The sequence below is a fragment of the Phyllostomus discolor genome, chromosome 4 (genome assembly GCF_004126475.2).
Source record: "Phyllostomus discolor isolate MPI-MPIP mPhyDis1 chromosome 4, mPhyDis1.pri.v3, whole genome shotgun sequence".
Lineage (NCBI taxonomy): Eukaryota > Metazoa > Chordata > Mammalia > Chiroptera > Phyllostomidae > Phyllostomus > Phyllostomus discolor.
In genome coordinates this window covers 20,781,233-20,803,326 of record NC_040906.2, presented here as the reverse complement: position 1 = coordinate 20,803,326, position 22,094 = coordinate 20,781,233, and positions in this window count along the sequence as shown.

Here is a 22,094-nt window from a genome sequence, read left to right as displayed (position 1 = left end):
ACCGGGTATAAAGATAAGAAAAACACACCCATAAAATCTCTTCCATAATGGCATATACATTTCGATGGAGGAGACAGACAATAGATAAATGAACAAAATGAAGCCCTCTCACTTTAAAATCATGACCTCAGTCAAAAGGCTCTTAATGCCGGGTCCCAGTCATCGTACATTTGAGTTTTCCATTTACTCTCCAATTCTCCTAAACTACCATACATTCTTCTCTTCTTTCTTCTCAACCTTCAACAGCCTTACCCTTTGCTTACTTCACTCTGATGCTTTTCTTTCCATACTGTTGTGAATATGAAGGCTATCAAAGAGAGTTTTCACATACAGCAACACATCTGTATCTGCATTAATGATCATACCCCCTTCCTTTCCATTTAAACAAACCGTCCCTGATGTTCATTGTGTATCAAATTTCATCTTCTTTCCCCTTCTCAGAGTTACCATCCCAGCAACAACAATTTCTCCCTGACACCAAAGTATAAAAAATTTGTGATGTATTCAATCTCATAAAACAAAACAATACCTTTCTTTGTGTAACTATTATCTCTGTCCCAAGTAAAGAACTGTGTCACCTTACAGGAAGCCACATTTCTCTTTAGGCACCATCCTGGTTTTCTGCCTCTTGTTACAGCAACTGTTATTGATTTTTAATATTTACACACTCTAATTCTCTTTCTCTCATTCTATGTGGCATACAAGCTTTTATGTAGGCTGCTTTAGTGGAAATGCTCTTATCAAAGTCATCAATGTTGTCCGTGATGCTAAATCCAATGGTCAGTTTTCAGTCATCACCTAATTTGATCTGTCAGTTACATTTGATGTAGTTTGATCACTTCTCTTTTTGGAACTCTTTCTTCACTTGGCTTCCAGGCAATTGATTTCTGTGGTCTTTTTCTGGTCATTTCTTCATTCTCCTTTATGTATCCTTATTTTCCAGACCTCTAAGGCTTCTTCTTTTGTTTCTGACCCATAATCGAAACTAGCATAAAAACATGACAGAAATAGAGATAAGGAAAAGCTCATGAATGACATCAAATGCTTTACTTCAATTGTTAAATGCAGGTGCATTTGTAACTCATTATATTCCACTTACTGTGTAAGGTCTTAGGGATATATTATGTACAAAATAAACATGGACAGTATAACTTTAGTTCTGTTAAAAGGATCACACATGAATAATGACATTTTAAAACTTCAAAAAATATTTTTTTGGAAAAAATATACAGTCTAGACTAGATCTTTGGAAGACCAAAGGATGATTTTAAAATAAACAAGCACATAATATATAGATACATACACACATATAGTTAAGGTATGAAACCAGGTGAGTGATGAAACAAATGACATTAATTTTTTGCCTTAAATTAATTCATTGAAGTACAAAATAGCACCCAGTATAACTTGTCATTGATGTTTACATTTTAACTCCTTTTATGAAGAATCTTTGTGAGAAAGTTCTAAGCACAACAGCTATTGTCAGAAAAACTTGAACAGTCAGGCCTTATCCAGCTGGGATACATGCAATAGTCATACTATTAAAAACAAGGAAATAATGTAGTTTTGTTCATTCAGCATCTAGTTCTTCCCTCTTCTTGTTTGTTGTTCTCTACTTGAAGATTGTAATCTAAGTAAAACAAAATCTAAACTGTATTTCTCAGTCTGTATTGCAGCTAGATGTGGTTATGGCTTTGTTACTTAATTTTGGTGAGTAAGATGGAAGGGCTTACTGCTGTTTCTTCAGTTTAGAGCAAATACCATACTTGGAGGTGCAGAATATGGCACTGAGGAGGCCAGGGAAGAAAGACAGAAGGAACCTGTTTTCTCAGTGGTACTGTTGGGCATCATTGCCTGATGGCTCCAGTATATTCCATGCCCTCTGAGATAAATAAATGCCTGTTTGCTTCCATGCCTTCATCAGTACTGTGTTAGATGTGGCCAAACAGAAATCCTTTTAGGTACAACAGTGATATTTTCTCATATTTGAGGTTTGTAGTAACATATCATTTGTACATATTTTCAGAATGGAACAGTGTTAATAAAAACAGTTACTCATTGCTGAGTTGTTTGTATTAAAAATCAAATCCCTAAATAAAACACATACAGAGAAGTACTAAAAGGTGAGAAACAATACACAAAATATGTAAAAAGCAGGAAAGTTAAATTTTGATGCAGAAAAGTATGGGATAATGCTCAAAGGGAATTTCTATTTAAATTATAAGCAACATTTGGTAGACTCTGATATATTAAATTTTTAGGTGAATAAATTAAGTAATTTTAGAAAATTTAGCAGCAAGGTCTATGTAGAAGAAATTAGATAATGGCTAGTGAATAGTGCATACATAGTAGAAAATGAACATCAGTATCTTTATAATGTTCTTATAATATAATTTTGATAAATTAATTATATACAGTTTACTTTGAGTGCTGATTAATTAGTCTGTATATGATAGAAAACCGTGTAAGTTGTTTGTTTATTGGTGGAGAGCATTTTAATTGCAACCATTTATAATCTTGTGTGTCTTCAGGCATGTCAATCTGTTTTTATATTTGCATTTATACTTTAATGCTTGATGGACTTGGGTTATATGTCTTCTCAAGAGGCAGCACAGTCCAGCGGTTCACGGTCATGCCTTTGGACACAGACAGGCGGAACTGGCAGCCCAGCTCTATCGCTGGTTTGCAACACTGTCGTGCAACCATGGCCAGTGAGTCAAACTCACTCAACCTCGGGTTTCTTGCATGAAAAATGAGAATAACTTCTTCAATGGGTTATTGTCTTAATATTAAGTAAAAAACTCCATGTAAAGTGTTTAACCCAGTGCCAAAATGCAGTAAGTACATAGTAAACATGGGCTGTTATTATATTAGTGATCCAAAGAAAAAAATGGGAATGAAATTTTTCCATGCTTTCATTGATTTCATTAATTTTTCCTTTCATGTACAAAGTTTACTTTGATTTACTTAAAATTTTAACATTAAAATTAAACATTAAAATGCAAAGGAATGCATTTTAAAAACTCAAAAATGACTTACATTTGACATTTATTTACCACAAAAATACGTTTTTACTACATCTCAGATTTTTATAAATCCTTTAATGCCAAATGTCAGTCAATAGTAGTATCAAATCTTAGGGGCATTTGCCACTATCTGGGAACAGAGATTCTTTCTGGAGTGTCAAAATGTGGGGTAATTCAGTCCAGAACAAGCAAGGATAATATGTTTTGAAGTAGTTGGCAGCGGTTACTGGCTGAAACAAGGCACCAGCAAGTCTTGTCTTGGACAAGACTTGGATGGTACTGGAGCCCATGCAGGAATGGATCCATGAGAAAGTGTCAGCCAATAGACAATGTACTGGTTCATGCTGTTCAGATATTTATCAGTGAGTAAGATTACAGAAAAGGCAGTGAGTCAAGAAAACTAACTTCTTTCCTCTCAGCAGCTCTATGTCACAATTCATTGCTAATGTTTAAAAATGGAAGAGATATAACGTATTATGGTATTCATTTCACAAAATATTTGTGTATCAAATCTTCATGTTGTATATCTTATCTTACATATGTTATGTGTTGGTAATATCTCAATCATGCTGGAAAAAATGGAAGAGAAAAAGGAAGAAAAATATTTGGCTGCTTTCTTTTCCTTCTGCACAGAGAAGAACCACTGAATTTTTTCTATCTTTTTTTTTTCTCTCTGTTTTTCCTATATGGCTAGAAGTAGACCTTGAATTACAAAACCAGATATATATGATGTGGATACTTGATAAAATAATTTTATATACTTGAGAAAAATAGTGTGGACAGTTCTAAAAACTTAAATGTATTCAGTTTATGTCAACTCTCACCCCTCTCACACACAAAAGATCCAGAATATTTTTGCTATAATTTTATGTATTTTTAAAATCAAATAATGGAAAAATAGAACAATAGTTCACATAAGGAGGTCTTATGAATATACTAAAAAATTGCCAAAAAAATTTTCATCACACATGTTAGAGTGGACTGGGTCAGTTTGTGGGCTAGGAGGTTGTTGACCTGGCCCACCCTTCTGATGCCCTGTTGAATTCAGTTTGCTAAAATTCTGTTAAGAATTTTTGAATGTAGGCTCATGAAATATATTAGTTTATAGTTTTCTTTTCTTTTCTTGTAATTTATTTGTCTGATTGTATATCAGAGGAATGGTAGCCTCTAGAATGAGTTGGAAAGTTTTCATTTCTCTTCTACTTTCATTTCTTAATCCGAGTTCATATTGAACTGTTATTTATTTGCAAAATGTTTGGTAGCAATTGCCAATGAAGCCATTTGCTCCTAGCATTTACTTTTTAGGAAGGTTTTTAGAAACAAATTTAATTTCTTAAAAAGATAAAGGGACATTTAGATTTTGGGGGGAGGGAGATGAACCTTAAGGAATTTGTAAATTGCAAATGCTTTCAAATATATTGGCTTAAAACTGTTCATAACATACTCTTATTTTCTTTTTAGTCTATAGCATCTGTATTTATAGCCTCTCTTTCAAGGTAACTTATATCTTCTCTCCTTTTATTCTTGATTAGCCTAGCTAGAAATTTATCAATGTTATTTATCTTCTTAAAAGGCTGTTTTCAGTTTCACTGATTTTCCCAATTTTATTTAGTTATTGGATTGAATCGCTCATGTATTTTTCCTTCTCATATAATTTTATTTCTGCCTGAAGAATTTCCTTTAACATGTTGTGTGGTCATTGTATACTGGTACTGAAAATTTCTGGTAGTTTTAAATGTCTGGGAAAATCATCATTTGGTTTTTATTTTTTAGAGCTCTTCTTATTGGGCATAGAATTCTATGTTGTCCAATTTTCCGTTAGGATCTTAAAGATGTCCTTCCACAGTCGTCTGGCTTGTATTATTTCCTATGAGAAGTCTATTGTCATTTGTATCATCATGATGCTGTGTAATGATCTTTATTCTGGCTGTTTGGAATACGTTCTCTTCATTACTGATTTTGTCATTTCATTATGATGTACATTTATGACTCTGCTTATTTGAATTTGTGCTTGTTTCTGTAAGTGGAGTATTCATTAAATTCCTGTAATTATTTCTTCATGTCTCTCTTCATTTTCTGTGCTCTACTTCATGTCTGCAAATATTTTTGTGTGAGGCCACACAAAGTTTCCTTATAGCTCAATAATTGTCAGTTGGTATATTTCAATTTTTCCTCAGTTTTTCATTTCAGGGGGTACATATTGTTACTCCTTTAAATTTAATAATCTTTCCTTCTATAAAATCTAATCTGTTAATTCTATCCCATATATTTTTCACTGCATACATTATGTTTTTATTCCTAGAAGTTTAATTTTTGTCTTTCTTATATTTTCTATGTTTTCTTAGTCTTTATATTCTTGATATATAGAGTACTTTATAATAGCCATATTAATGTCATTTCTAATAGTTTATCATTTCTGCCATTTTGGATCTATTTCTTATTGGTCATATTTTTATTTGTTGCATATCTGTTAATTTTGAATGGATTCCAGACATAAATTTTATGTTACCAAATACTAGTTTTTAATATTCCTTTGCATAATTCTTTAGCTTTTTTCTCAGACACAGTAAAGCTACATGAAAACAGTTTTGTTCTTTTGTGTGTTTTCTTTTAATTAAAAAAAAAAAGATTTTATTTATTTATTTTTAGAAAGAAGAGAAGGGAGGGAGAAGGAGAGGGCAAGAAACATTGATGTGTGAAAGAAACATCAATTGGTTTCCTTTCAAATGCCCTCAACAGGGGACCTGGCTCACAACCCAGGCATGTGCCCTGAGTGGCAATCGAACCAGCAACCTTTTTGTTCAGCAGGCTGGTGCTTAATCCACTGAATCACATTAGCCAGGGCTAAACATTTTTAGGTGGAACAATAACAGCTTTTATTCTAGAGTGAATTTAGTCCTGTCACTGAGCCAATCTCCTTCCGTATCTTCAACTGAAATCTTTGTTATGAAGCTTCTCTTCTCTGACCATTGGGAGAATAAACTATTGCTAGTCCTGTGTGAGGTAGAATGATTATTCTGTATCCTCCTCAGTTTATCTTTCCCAGGTATTGGTTAGTTTATCCTTACACATGTCCTGATCAGTACTCAGCTGAAGTCTTAAGAGGAACCCTCTGAATACCTCCAGAGTTCTTTCCTTGTAAAACTCTCTACTCCACATGCTCTATTTTGTGAATTCTAGCTGTCCTGACTTCTCCAAATTCTCAGCAATAACTGCTGGGATCTCTTTGGGTCGCCCCCTTGCTCTGCATCCTGGAAATTCTCTGCATGCAGTAAGCTGGTTCTGTTACGTGACTCTCTTCCTTCTTCTCTGAGATCACAGTCTATCGTTGCCTGTAGTCCAGTGGTTGAAAACCACTGGTTCATAAATTTTATCTAGTTTTTTTATTGTTCAAGGCTCAGGGTAAATGTGTTCCCTGTTATTTCACCCCACCTGGAAGTTGAACTCATTTGATGTAAATTTAAATTAAAAATTGACTAATGTAATAGATCTATTTAAGACAGAGTAGGGCTAAAGTAGGTTTACAGTTATTTGTATGGAAAGTAATACAATAAATAATAAATAAAGCTACAAGAATAAACTCTGTGTTTTGCATACTCTCAACTGTAAACCTACTTTGCCCCACCCTATATGTATTTGAGTTTGAAACATACTTTCATCAAGCTTTATGACTTTTTTCTCACAGAACTCCTTTTACAAAGCATTATTATTGATTTATCTGTGTGTGCATCCTCCATCTATTGATCTATCATATATCTATATGTCATCTATCTAGTTTGTCACCCATTAGTCATATCTCTATCTTTTGTGGTTGTTTCAGTTGTTTATCTGTAATACAATTGATAAATCACAAAAATTGAAGGCAAAGCATTAAATTTAATTCATATTATTGCCTTTTTTCTAATGAGATAATGTAAGTATTGTTCTTATTTGAACCCTAATATATTTCATTAATTATTAATTATTTCTGTTGCTTCTGCTGTTGCTATTTTCATTGTTATTGAAATGTTCATGTAACTGCAAAACCAGCTCAAACAGGTCCTATCCTGTTTCTCAACAAGACTCAGAACCAAAGTACAATCTTGGACACACCACTTATGAGTAACACTGATGAACCTTTAACTGCTTTCCCCCTGCTCCCTGCTCCCTGCTCCCTGCCCCCAGAAACTGGACAGAGCAGAAGACAGAAAAATAGACTGGACAGAAGACAGTTTCCTTCTATTAAGATTAGAAGCATATAAGCAATCATATGTGAAAGAAGTGAAATATGTGAAATTTTCATATTATACATTTTATGAAAATCTAAGCTGTTATTATTTTACCCATAGTTACCCACATTTTAAGCATAGTTAAAATTACAGTACAGTAGATACTAAATTCCAGTTTAATGGTTTCTAAGTAGCTGGGGGATTATCCTAGGGGGATTTGATTACTCATTGATTTCAAACTTAGTACTTTTGATCCTAGTGCATATTACATACGCACTATGACAACTTTGATTTTTAATCCTAAATGGCTAAATTCTGTGATAAAGGTTTCTAAAACTTTCCCCAACAAAGGGTTATGCCAATAGTATTTCTATCTTTTATGACATCGGTTTATCAGCTTCCTGTGTCTTTTTCATTATATTTTAATTCTTGGAACTTGGGTTTATATTTTTACAAGGTAATTTTTCAGTCTACTTGATCCAGCTAGAAAATTGGGTGACTTTAATGTTTAGTTGGTTGTAAAAAGATTTTGTGACAGTGAAATACAATTCCCCCCTGTAGGGTTCAAGCTTTGGTTTGATTAGCTTCCCTCAGCCTCTCACAGTCAGGTGTCCTAAGAAGTAGACTGCGAGTGGGCGTGAGGAGTTATGTGCTTAAGATGAATGCCTCAAAATTGCGTGTATTTAAAAATGTTATACTCTCTATTGGCCATATAATTGATTTGGTAATCTTTTGCTGTCTTATGGTAAGACATATGCACATCTTAAAATAATTCTTTAGGACAAGCATTGTTATGGAACTTATCAGATGTTTCTGCCACATTTAGGAGGATGTACTCTATTTTTTGGTAAGTTTCTCTAAAAGTAGCTGAATATTTACCATGTGCCAAACCCGACTCTAGTTTTTTTCACACATATACTTTATGTCTCTTGTTCCACCGGTTACTCAATTTTTCTGATGCATTTTTTTCTACCAGCCTAACTCAGTCTTATTTTTTTAAATAGACTTTAATTTTTAAGTATATTTTATTGATTATGCTATTACAGTTTTCCCACTTTTTCCCCTTTATCCTCCCTCCGCCCTATTCCCCCCAACCCTCCAGTGTTCCCCCCTGCTTAGTTCATGTCCACAGGTTGTACATATAAGTTCTTTGAATTCTATGTTTCCTATACCATTTTTGATGTCTCCCCCTCTCTATTTTATGCCTACACATTATGCTTCTTCTTCCCTGTACCTTTTCCCCATTCTTCCCTCTCCCCCTACCCACTGATAACCCTCCCTGTGATCTCCATTTCTCTGATTCTGTTCCTGTTCTAGTTGTTTGCTTAGTTTTTGTTTTTGTTGTTTTTCTTCTTTAGTTTCATTTGTTAATAGTCATGAGTTTGTCTTCATTTTACTGTTCATATTTTTTATCTTCTTTTTGTTAGATAAATCCCTTTAACATTTCATAGAATAGGGACTCAGTGATGATGAACTCCTTTAGCTTTGCCTTGTCTGGGAAACACTTTATCTGCCCTTCCATTCTAAATAATAGCTTTGCTGGATAGAGTAATCTTGGATTTAGGTCCTTGCCTTTCATGACTTCAAATATTTCTTTCCAGCCCCTTCTTGCCTGTAACATTTCTTTTGAGAAGTCAGCTGATAGTCTTATGGGAACTCCTTTGTAGGTAACCCTCTCCTTTTCTCTTGCTAATTTTAGATTCTTTCTTTATCTTTAATCTTGGGTAACTTAAAGAGGATGTGCCTTAGTGTAGGTCCAGGAAGCCCCGAGAGTCCCAAAGAAGTTGGACCCAAAGAGGAACACACTAAAGACTTCAGTTTTAGAATAGTTTTACATTCATAGCAAAACTAAACAGAGCATAGGGTGCTTACCTATCCCTGTTCCCTCCCCACTATTAACACTACACATCAGAATACTACATTTTTTACAGTCTTGAACTACATTGAGAAGTCAATACCACCAAGTCTATAGTCTACATTCTTTTTATTATATATTCTGAGTTTTGACAAATGTATAATAATACATATGTCATTATACTATCATAGATAGTAATTTAACTGCTCTAAAATTTTTCTTTGCTCTGTCTAGTCATTCTCCTTCCTCTTCTAAACCCTGTTAAACCCTGTTTTATTTTATAGTTTTACCTTTTCCAAAATAGCATATAGTTAAAATCATAAGGTATGTGGCCTTTTCTGATTTACTTTCTTTTTTTTTACTTCATAATATATATTTAAGTTTCCTTTATGTTCTTTTTGTGGCTTGATAGCTCATTTCTTTTTAGTGCTGAATAATATTTTAATGTCTGGATATATTGCAGTTTATTTATCCATTCGCTTAGTTGTTCCAGATTTTGGCAATATTGAATAAAGCTTCTATAAACATTCTTATATGAGTTTTGTATAGATGCAATTTTTCAAATCATTTGGGTAAATATCAAGGAGTACAGTTGCTAGATTGTATAGTAAGAGTATGTTTAGTTTTGTCAGAAATTGCCAAAGTGTCTCCCAAATTGGCCATTTGTATTCCCACCAGCAATGAATGAGGGTTTATGTTGTTCTACATCCTCAATGGCATTTGGCATTGTCTAAAAATCATCGCCAAATTTGAGGTCATTTAGATGTTCTCCTATGTTATTTTCTAGGAGTTTTATAATTTTGCAAGTAACATTCAGGCCTAGGGTCTATTTTGAATTAATTTTTTGAAGAGTGTATTTAATGTATTTTTTTTTACATGTGAATGTCCCATTGCTTCAGCACCATTTCTTGAAAAGATATTTCTTTTACACATACAAATATGTTTCTTCACTACTACCTTAACTAAACAAAATACTTTGATATGACTAGGTATTTCCTCAAACTCCAGCCCAAGTTATTAAAGAAGAGAGTTCTGTGTTTTCAACCTCCACTTCTACACACTTCCTTGGTAGTCCCAGAAGTCTGTCTCACAGGCTCTTCACTCTACTAAAACCATTACTGAAATGTAAGGGCTGTTCCACTCCTTGAAATTGTCTCAGAAGTTCTGAGACACAGGGTTATCCTTGTTCTTATGTGAGCTTATGTTCTTTGTCTCCTGTGCTGGTTCTTCTTCCTGTCTTTCATCCCCAGTCATGGAAGTTTGCCAAATTTCTATGTGCTTCCATTCTCTTCCTCCTTTATATTACATCTGCATTTCATTGGTATTTAATGAATTTAAAACTCATCCCAGTGACATGGCCCTTCTTCTTTTTCTGTTCCACAAGGACAGGTATAATTGAACCTATACCCCTTCATGACACAGTACAATGTTACTTAGTAATAGCAGAGAAAAGTGTCACTATTTTCTTCTTGTGATAGTAACTCCCACTTGATTTCCCATTAGCATAAATTGCACAATCATGTCCCCAAAGTCCCAGGACTCAAATACCACATGTGACTTTTCCTTCTCTCCCAATTTGTCTGTTGCTAAATCTTGTAAGTCACACACTTTTATTTCCACAGTGTGTCCTGTTTTCTATCCCTTGTGTCCCATTTATACGCTTATGGTTAGAGTTCATACATCATTACATCTCGCCTGGATATTTGTAATAACTTCTCAGCTAGTTTCCCATCACTGGTCTCCACTCATTTCTATTTATCTTATGCTATTGCCAAATCAATTTTCTGTATACTGCAAATCACATCATATTTCTATAAAAACTCTGCTATTTGAGCTTTCAAGATGCTCCCACTCTATGTTATAAGTTAATTTTTCAGACAGATTGCTGGAAGTTCTGAAACATTTTGTGTAAAATGATTATGAACACACATATCAGGTCTCTAATATAGAATTTATTTGGAATTTGAAATATAAAAATTTCTTCTATTATTGATATATCAACCTAATAAAACAAATAAACAAACAAGCCCATCCTTTGAAAGAGGCCATGATGTTTTCTTCATTTTCAATTAACTTTCAAAGGTAGTAACAAGTAAATTTTGGGGGCCAATGTGATATATTTGCAAATGTATCAAATATATGAATGTGACTTGTTAGAGGCCCACTTTAATAACAAAGAAACAACTTAGTTTAAATAAAAAGGATACAAAAATATATACCTTGCAAAACTAGCCTACGGAAAGCTAGAGAAACTCAAAAGAATATGCAGAAAACAATTATAATTAAGAAATAAAATTCTTAAGAATTTCTGGATTTCTGGATACAAAATAAGTATGAAAATTAATTTTCTTCCAATACACCATAGAAATTATAACTTAAATGAAATGATATAGCTTGAATAGCATCAAGAAACAAAAAGTACCTAGGAGTGAATCTAACAAAGTGTATAAAAGACTACTAGGCTGAAAACTATGAAATATTATTGAAATTATTACAGGGCATATAATTAAATGCAGGGATATAACATATTCATGTACAGGAAAGTTCATTTAAAAGATTCTCTCCAGGAGCAGGGAGAGGGGTAATAGGAGAAGGGCCATCAAGAAGCATGTATAAAGGACACATGGACAAAACCAAAGGGGGTAGGTTCGAGGGCAGAAGGCGGGGATGGGTAGAGTGGGGGAGTAAAAATGGAGACAACTGTATTTAAAAAAATAAATAAATAAAATATTCTCTCCAAATTGATCTATAGATTCAAATCCAATGAAAACACCAAATGTTTTTCAGAAATTTAAGATTATTCTGAAATGTTTTTAGAAATAAAAATATCCAAGAATAGCTAAGGCAATTTTGGAGAAGAATGAAAATTGAAGTCACATTATCAGATATCAAACATAGTATAAAAAAAAAAAAACATAGTGTAGAGTTACCTTAATTTAAGCAGAATTGTATTGTTGTTAGTATGTACAAGAATTCTCATAAAGTAAAATGGCTCACGAACAGCACTCATGCCAACAATTTAGGACAAGGAAACGCATAAACACAGGGAGTAGACTATAATCTCAATAAATGGTTCTAGGTGGATGGGATACCTACATGAAAACAATCCTGATTCACATGATGCACAAAAATCAATACCAGATAAATCTAAATACAAAAGTTTTAACTGGAAAGAACAGGATATACGGTATACACGAAGAAGAAAGAGATTTTCAAGTAGAACACAAAAAGTACTACCATAAAGGAAAAAACCAAATACATTAGACAACATTAAAATTTAAAACCTTTGTTCATAAAATGTCTCAATCAGGAGTATGGGCCTTAGAATGATAGAAAATATCAGCAATACATATAATCAATAAAATATTCATATTACAAAGATATAAAGAGTCTAAATCAATGACAAAATGCAGAAAATTCATTTAAAAACTAAGTGAAATACTTGTACTTTCATGACAGAACATATCCAAATAACCGAAAACATAGGAAGATAGGTTCAAAGATTTTTCATCAGCAAAGTACAAAACCAGATCCCAGCTGTGCTAGTACATGCCTACCAAAAAAAGCTTGAATGACAACGCAGGTAAGTGTTACTGGGCATACGGATCTACTAGAATCACAAGCACTGTTTGTACTGATGAAAATGGTACCATTGGTCCACTCGCTTTGGAAGACACCTTTTCAATATTTACTGAAGCTAAGTATAATAATATCCCAGACTTTTCACAGGAAGGAAAGTAAGACTAACTATGGTTTGAGTTCTTTTTATATTGTCATGTTCTCTTTTTTTACTGGTCTCCCATTAGACTTCTCTTCTAACTCAGTCCCCTGACCATCCTGTATCCTTACCTCAGTATGCTACATTCAGAGATCATTTTCCATATTTTTTGACTGACAGTCTTGTGCAAATCTCATATGTTATCTGGGGGTTCATATTTTTATTAAACTAGTGTGGTTCAATAGAACTTTCTGTGATGATGATAATATTCTCTGTTGTCCGACATGGTAGATACTAGTCATACATTTGAATACTTAAAATATGTATGACTGAGGAATCCAACTTTTAATTTTACTGTATTTTAATAACTTTAATCAATTTAAATTTATTTTTTATTTCATTGGGGTATAATTAATACACAATGAACTGAACATACATAATATGTGCAATTTAATAAGTTTGGATGCATGCTTATATCAGTGAAGTCTTTACCACCATAAAGATAATGAATATATCTACCATTCATCAATTTTCTTATGCTCCATGGTAATCTTTCTTCCTATTTCTTTCTGGGATAGAAAAGCCACTGCTTTGATTATAAAATTATCAAATTAGCAAGAATTTATTTATTTATAAGATAAATTCACCATTGGCACTGAGAGTTGATGTTAAGGTTTCCTTGTTCATGGACAACTAAAAGACATCTATAATAGTGTAGCTGAAAGAAGAGGTTCACAGGGTGACCTGATCATAAATTGTTACCTGGGAGGGTCATGGTGGGTGGTCACACTCCAACATAAAAGTCAAGGCCTGTCCATTGTTTCTATGCATCGAAGTTAACACATCTTTGAGATAAGCTTTGACAGCATATTGAGTTTACCATCCTATAATCCAATCACTGCCTGCTTCTCCCACCTCCATTTAATCTTCCTTAAATCCCCTCCTTAACTTCAAATGCATAAAAAAATTGGCTCAAATAAATTCATAAAAAGTCTCTACAAGTTTGACTGTTTCTTACATCGACAGAGGGAAGAGTAATTATAGGAATCAAATCTGAAAAAAATATTTATATGACCTTGCATTTTACTGGTACCATGGATTGTTGGGGAATAACATGAGAAGATAGGAATACAATGGTAGGTTCTATAACACAAATATGAGGTGGGGAAAGGAGGCTATCATCTAACATTGGGTGTCAAAGACAGACTCCTGGTTTCCCTAGGACTAGCTCTGACTGTAGCATTCTACATTGTTGTGGTTAAAATTAGATATGTACCTTTCGCTCATTATAACTGATAGCTATTATCATCAAGCAACATCTGTCATAACTTATTTTCCATGTCGTCCACTTGCTATGTTTTAGAGCTACTAATGAGGATGAAAACAATTGATTCATGGACAAGATTTTCTGCCCTCTTAACTTTTTGTGTTCTTCCAGAATCAACCACGACATAGTGAATTCCCATTAGGAATTCTCTATTGACAATGCCAGATTTGAACAGACACACACCAGATGAACATCCAGGAGTTCATAATGGTGAAGGCCATGTTGATAGCCATTTTACATTCAAATAACAGGAACTGAAGTGAGAGGAAAAGGGAGTTCCATTTAACTCCAGGGAAAGAAAACCAAAATATTCTGTTTATCCTGGCTGTGAAATCTTTTTGAGTGCCTTGAAGCAGTAGCAGCTTGTTCTTTTTTCTAAGTTATTTTCAAGAATGTTGTATCTCAGTGTGAATAGGTGACATGGGGTTTGCTGTTTTCATTGTCCTCAAGCAGTCACACTGTTAGACCTTAATCATGTGTGTTCACTGAGCCTTGTCAAATTGTTAGGATATTTTTCTACCTGTGACCCTACGAATGTAATTAAAAATGTTATTGCAACATTAGAAAGAAAGCAAAAATTGTACAAGCCTCTCACCTTTTATTTTATTTAGCTTCAATTTTCAGGCCTGAATTTCCATATATTGGATGTTATTAAAATTTAACCCTTGATTTTTCTGCTGTTATGTTAGAAGAAGTAAATGGTGCAGATGGGGTTGACTTTGAAACTTTTAATAACAGTGAGCCTCTATGTATCTAAAGTATACTTTTAGAAATGGAATACTTGAAAAGATCTGTAGGAGTGTCCTCTAGAAGATATGTCTACCCAGAACCTCAGAATGTAGCCATATTTGAAATAAGGACCTTTGCAGACATAATTAAGGGAGCTGTGCTGCTATATGCCAAACAGCTTTTGGAGTGAGCAAAAATTGACAGAGGCAAGGAAAGATTCTCTTCTAGAGCTTTTGGAGAGAGCATGGGTCTGCCAACACCTTGACTACAGACTTGAACTTCAGAACTAGGAGAGAATACATTTCTCTCATTCTCAATCATCAGCTTGTGGTTATTCCTTATGGTATCCTATGAAACATACATGGGTTTTGTTCCTGGAAGTGGGGTGTTGCAGTAACAATATTTAAAAATATGAAAATGCCTTGGAATTGGGTAACAGGTAGATGCTGGAAGAGTCTGAGGCATGTGATAAAAAAAAATGTGCATTGACTTGAAGTGACCGTTGGCAAACGTATGGGCATTAAAGCATATTCTGGTAAGGGCTCAGCAGGAAGTTAAGGCTACAGCAGAGAAAGCTTCTATCATTTAGAGAATGCAGTCATGAACAGAATCTTGGTAGAAATATGAACATGAAAGGTGCTTTTGTGAGATCTCAGAAGAAAATGAGGAACATATTATTACAGACTGGAAGTAAGGCAATCTTTGTTATATATAGTTTCAGAAAACTTGGCTAAATGGTATTCAACTGTTGGGTGAAAAACAAAGCTTGTAAATAATAAACTTGGATATTTCACTGAAGAACATTCCAGGCAATGTATGGAAGATACATCTTGGGTTTTTTTTTGCTGCTTATTATGACAAAATGAGAAAGAGATAAATCAGAGAAGGAATTGTTAAGCAAAAAATAACCACCATTTGATGATTTGGGAGATTCTTAGTCTACCCAGATTGCAAATTTTAGCAAAGGATGCTAAAATTAGGAAATTCGCTGTTGAAAAAGTATATCCCAGGGAGAAAACTGATGTTGTGGCTGGACAGACTTTTGATAAAGACATGAGGTATGTGACTAATAGACCTAATTATACATCTGAGCAGATGCCAGGAATAGAGATGTGGTTATCCTGAAAAGACCTGTTAGAGACCTTTTTGTCTACAAGTGCAGATTTCCATGACATACATGGGGGAGGCTCACAAGGGTTTAAGAAGGCTGTATCTGCAGAAACACTGCTGGCCTGCTCTAACGGGACAGAGTCTGGCTTAAATAAAAGAAGGTTGTCAGAGTCCCCAGAATTCCTACAGGCAGGAAACAGGCTGATAGAGCTATTCAGTTAAATACATTTCTTATCCTTCAGGAAAAAACAGACATGACTCAGAGTCAGAGCTTTGGGTGCCATGGCCAAGGTCCTGGGTGCAAAGGCAGAGGCTTGAAGGGTAGGTTCAGAGGCACAAAGTGTGAAACCAAGAGCCATAGAAGACATACTGGATACAATATCTATTTTTGGAAATAAGTAGACAAAACTGAAGGAAGACTATTGTCACATAGAGCATATAATTATAAATAAATGTATGTTAAAATTCTTTTTTATAAATCAAGCCAGATCCAGAGCAGTAAGCAAGCGGTGATGCTATGGTTTTTTTGGAGGGCGCTGGCCGATACATGGAGCCTAGATTTGAATGAATGAATATACAGAGGGGATGGAAGAGAAATCTTGGGAGCTACTGAGAAGCTGAATCAGAGACTCTGCTCCTAGGAAGTGCTGAGTGAACCAGAGGGCTGGGGCAAGCTCCACCTTGCAGTGAGTGGGACTTGTGAGGGCACTTGCCTATTTTGTTTACAAAAAATGTTCAGAAAGAGCAAGAAACAGATATACACATTTAAAAATAAAACTGAACAGAATTTCTAGAAATAAAAATATATAAATTGAAGCTAAATTATTAAGATTGTTGAAGATAGCTGCATAGAGAATTTAGAGAATTTAGAGCATAAATGAACTTGGGAAAAGGTCTAAGGAAGTTGCACACAGACAAAAACAAGGTACATGTTAAAAATGGGTAAAGAAAGTTGCAAAGCTGAATAAAAAAGTAAAACATATACTTAATTGGAATCCTAAAAGAAGAGAATAAAATGGAGAAGAAATAATATTTAAAAAGAAAATGGCTTAGAATTTTCTAGAATAGATGGAATACATGAATCTTCATTTTCAAGCCCAATGCAAACCAAAATGAAATTACAGAAAAATCATACTCATATATATCAAATGAATAATAATTTAAAGCACTGAAAAATTGAGATTTTAAAGAATTGAGAGAGAGGAGAGAAAAAGAATGTTGCCTTAAAAATTAATAAAGTAAGTTCCTACATAAATAAGCAATGATAGAATAAATCAATAGTAATTATGTCCAATATAAGGGTTAAAAATAAAGCTAGAATTATAGCCTTGAACTAAACTGGAGAGATATCATTTGGTGGTAATCAGAAGTCCAGTGTTTCACAAAACATTGACACTAAGTTTAGATTTTGCATGGTCAAAGGGGCAAGTTTAAAATGTACAAATCACATAATTTAGTGAGGAGCAGATAATAGCTAGTACTTATATGACAAGATACTGTTCTAAATGATTTACGTGATGTAAAGTATTTTAATCCTCACAATGACCTTAGGAGGAGGGTGCTGTTAGGCTCCATGTTCAAAGTCATAGAACTAATAAAGGCCAAAGCTGAGATTTGAAGCCATGACGTCTGACTCCTGGGCAAACTCTTAACCACCAAAACATAGCCTCTCTATAAAACTGAGGAACATTAGAACTAAACCCAAATGAATTTGTGAAGGGTTCATTTATGTTGAACACATTCGACAAATATGTATTGAACTCACTCTATGGAAGGTACTATTCTAGGCACTGGGGGGACCCCAATAAACAATAAAAAAGTCATGATTTTATGGAGCTTATCTTTTAATGAAATAATGTAAATAAAATAGACACTGTACTTATAAGATTCAAAAGCCTCCAATTAATGGAAAAATCAATTTTAAAAAATATTAGCTATATGTTCATTGAAAAGAGGCATAAACAATGGTAAGGACATGGAAATTATAAAATAAAGTAACAATCACGAACCAACAATAAGAACTAACAGAAATTCAATGCTTCTATTCAATATATTAACATCAAACTAAATTGATTTTGGGGGCAAAATAACATTAATTGAGATAAAGAGATCCGCTATGTTTTGATAAATATTCAATTTATGAGTATGGTATTTTAATTCTAATGTTCTACAAAGCTAATATAGCTTAAAATGTATCTAGTCAAATTAAAAGGAGAAATTGAAAAATTGACTTTTAACACACCTCTTACCTATTGGTAGATCAAGCAGACAAAAAAAATCAATGAGAATAGAGATTTCAATAGTGCAATTAACAAGCCTAATCAAATAGGATAGCTAAAGAACATTTCAACCCCAAACGTTTCAATTCCAAGCAATATTTTTAAAATTATATATTTTATATTAAACATATACTTCTAAAAACCTAATGAACCTAAGGAAAAAATGTCAATGAAAATTATACTTAGAAATGAACAAAAAGACTTCTTAGTAAATTATAGAATGCAAAAAAGTAGTCCTTAGGAAGAATATATAGCCTTATATCCATTAATTAGAAAAAAAATCAAAAGAGAGTGAACTAAGCATCTAACACCAGAACACAGGCAAATAATTTTATAAAAATAAAATAAAATAAGATAGAGAAAAGTAAAAAATACACAAAATTAATAGAAAAGATTATCAAAACTAAGCTGTTATTCTTTGACAATGCTAATCATGTTGACAAACCAAGAGTAACAAAGATGCTAGAATAGGAATATCCCTGGTGCATGAAGGCTGGTATGACTGGAGTACAGTGGGGAAAAGCCAAAGCTATGGGCCAAGGTCTAGATCACATAGGCTTTATAGAACACTGTAAGGAATTTATTCTAGTGAAATCAGGAGCCATCAGAATGCTTGTAAAGTAAATTTTGCTAAGAGCAGTGCTTTTTCAGATATGACCCAATTCAGAGAAACTGTGTAGGAGCTGGAGACGTATTTAGTTTATGGAGGATGACATTTTGTATAAGTAGCTCCCACCATTGTGTATAGAACATAGTGATAAATCAATAAATGCTATGTAAACAAAAGTGAGAAAAAGTATGTGATGGAAACTGTTCAAAGGACGTGGAAAGATTAGTAAGAAATATTTGAGAGGTCATGTGGGATGGCAAAATGACCACAGAGTTTTGAGTAAGAGACCCGAGTCAGAGTCTCTGGCCTTCCCTTGCCTGCGTGGCTTTCTGTGCATCTTTCTTGCTTCAGTTTCACAAGGAGAATAGCACTGCATCAGATCTGTATTTATTGTAAGAATACAATTTAAGAAACGGTCCAAAATTTCAATGGTTTATGACAATAAGCATACCTTTTACACTCATAAATCTGCAGGTCACCTGGGGAAGTTTTCTTTCAGATGCAGGTTATGATCAGAGCTGCTCTGTGTCTCTCATTCTGGGATGCAGCCTGGAAGGGCATCCATTACTTGGGGCATTTCTTGCAGTGGAGGACAGAAGCTCTTCAATGGGCCAGCAGGAAAACATGGCATCTATGGCCTGACAGCTAGTACACCATCACTTTTGCCAGCATTTATTTGGCCAGAGAAAGCCACAATGCAAACCCAGTATAGGGTGAGCTGAAGTTGGAAGAAGAATAACAATAAGGAATAAACAAAAGACATTTTGATGATCTTGGAATGAACAATTAAGCCTTGAGTGGCAATGAGGAAATTAGGCCCTGTAAGGATGAACCAAAATACTGAGCTTGGAGAGGTACAGCCTCAGTTACCTACGAAAATTTAGGTTAATGTATTGTTACAGAATCCAATTTCATGAAGAAGCAGTGTCATTCTGAAGCAGAAAAGTATATGAGGAGACACCATTCAGTTTGTTAAGGCTTGACTATGGGTCATTGGTGGTCTTTACAAGGAAAGTTTGACTCTTTTTGAGAGATTTGCATAGGTTTATAAGGCAGAAAAAGAGGCCTATTATCTAACAAAGACATTATACTGCTCACTGTAAACAAGTATAATATCTACATGCTTTGCTTTCCTTTTACAAATACCTGTTCCCCAGTAGTTCTGATATCTACTAAGCAGCTACTGAAATCTCAGGTAATATGGTAAAACATCGATCAAACCAGACTGCTTGTGAAACAGGTGCCCTGATTAAGTTTATTTTCTGGTTAAATCAGAAGCTCTTTTATTTCATTCCTTATTGATGGCAATCTTCATAAAATGCATATATCTACTTTCTTGTGAATGGAGGGGAATGAAGATAATTTATCTTTACTGTGATTTGATGTGATAAGGTACACGTGTGGGATATGCATTTGATTAGCATGTAAATTCAACTTAGATCCTCATTCAGAATGAATAGATCTGATAACCTTAATTTTTGAGGTGGTTTTGAGAAACAGTAGGGTCATAGTTTCAGAGAATTGATCTGCTGAGTTGTACTGTTGCTGTTACTTATTTGTATGCAATATGTATTGAATGGGATTTTGTTTTTCTTTAAAGCTCAGAAACACAGAAAATAAAGAGTTCTTAATACACACAAAACAATATGGAATTTTCTAAAGGAAATCAAATTGGCATAGTTTTCAAAACTGATGCCAACCTTTAAAAGAACACTAAGAAATATCTTTTTCTTCACAAACAATTTCTCTTCATATTGCTGGTTTCAGATAGGTTGCAGGGCCTCACCTTTGGGTGAACACTGAAGGTGGGATGACTGGTGCTGAAGCAACTCCGTGCAGGTGGTCACCATTGTGAACTGTTCTGAAAGCCTCAGAGAACTCTCTGCATGGTTGCTTCCCAGTGATCAGGCCCTGGAGACAGACTGATGCCCTTCCTCATCTCCCTACTTGTTCGTATACCTTACTCATCACCACCTCCTAAAGAAAATTCAGAACCAATGTCTTAAACACGCCAGGAAATATTAAAACATGTAGTATTTTTCCCAACCATCCACTAGAGTCTTTGAATATGGTAAAATATACCATAAGTTTGAATGATTTTAAAAGGTCTCACTATGCAGATGCCTAGACAGGAGAGAGCTGAAACCAGTTAAATCTAGTGAAGCAAAGTAAAAGGCAACATCTTTTTCAATGAACAGGTGGTAACACCAGAGGAAATTAGAACTGAAAAGGGAGGTGGACCACTAAGGTCTAGAGGAAAACTACAAAGATTTTTTATTTATTGCTTCCTCTGAAGACATTGGGGCCAGGAGCTGATTGATTCTTAGTTTTATTTATCGTCTTGAAGAAGAGAGACTCTCTAGGCCACTATGATAAGTTTAAATACAATTTTTATTTAATAAGAATGCAAAAAAATTTTAAACGCATCAGTTGAACATCAAACAGAATGGAAATTAATTCTGCATCAAGTCATAGGTACAGTGTACTTTGCTTGCTGGCTGAGATTGTGTGACTTAAATTCTCCTAAAGGCTCATAGAGATAACGAGTGTGTCTTCATACATCCTACGTGGAAAGGAAAACAATAAACACTGAATCCATTACTGCTGCAAGTGTGTATTGGGAAGAGACCTCTGCTCCTTCGTAAAACCAATTGGACACTCACCCTTTGCTCTCCTCCACTGGGTTTGTCTTACCATGTTGCATTTCCTTTCCCTCCTTCTCCACCTCTATCCTTTTGTTCTCTCTACTGCATTTGGCAAACTACATGTGACCTCGCTGTTTCTACTCAGAGATCTCGCAGCCCTTTCGCCTTTGAGAATTCAAGTATTCTTCCACACGTACGACAGCAGTAGAACCATGTTTTGAAATACTAGGCCAGATAGAATGATAACTCTCAAGAGCCAGAGATGTTATATTTGACAGTAATGAGTATAATATTTTGACAATAACTAGAACCATACAGTGTCTTTGTTTAAGTATTGAAAGTGATATATTATAAATGTGTTCTTGTTTTAGCCCTGCCTAAAATTTAGACATTTTTTTTGTTTTTAAAACGTATTGATTTGCAGCTCTCTCACAAAAAAATGAAATTGAATTCACTATCTTGTGCTTGTTACCAAGTGCCCTAAATTGGTTATATTGCATGATTAGTATTGATCCTGGGGGATAGAACTAATGGCATTTTTGTTTGTACAGAGAAAGAGAAATTTGTTCTTTTTAATTATCTATATG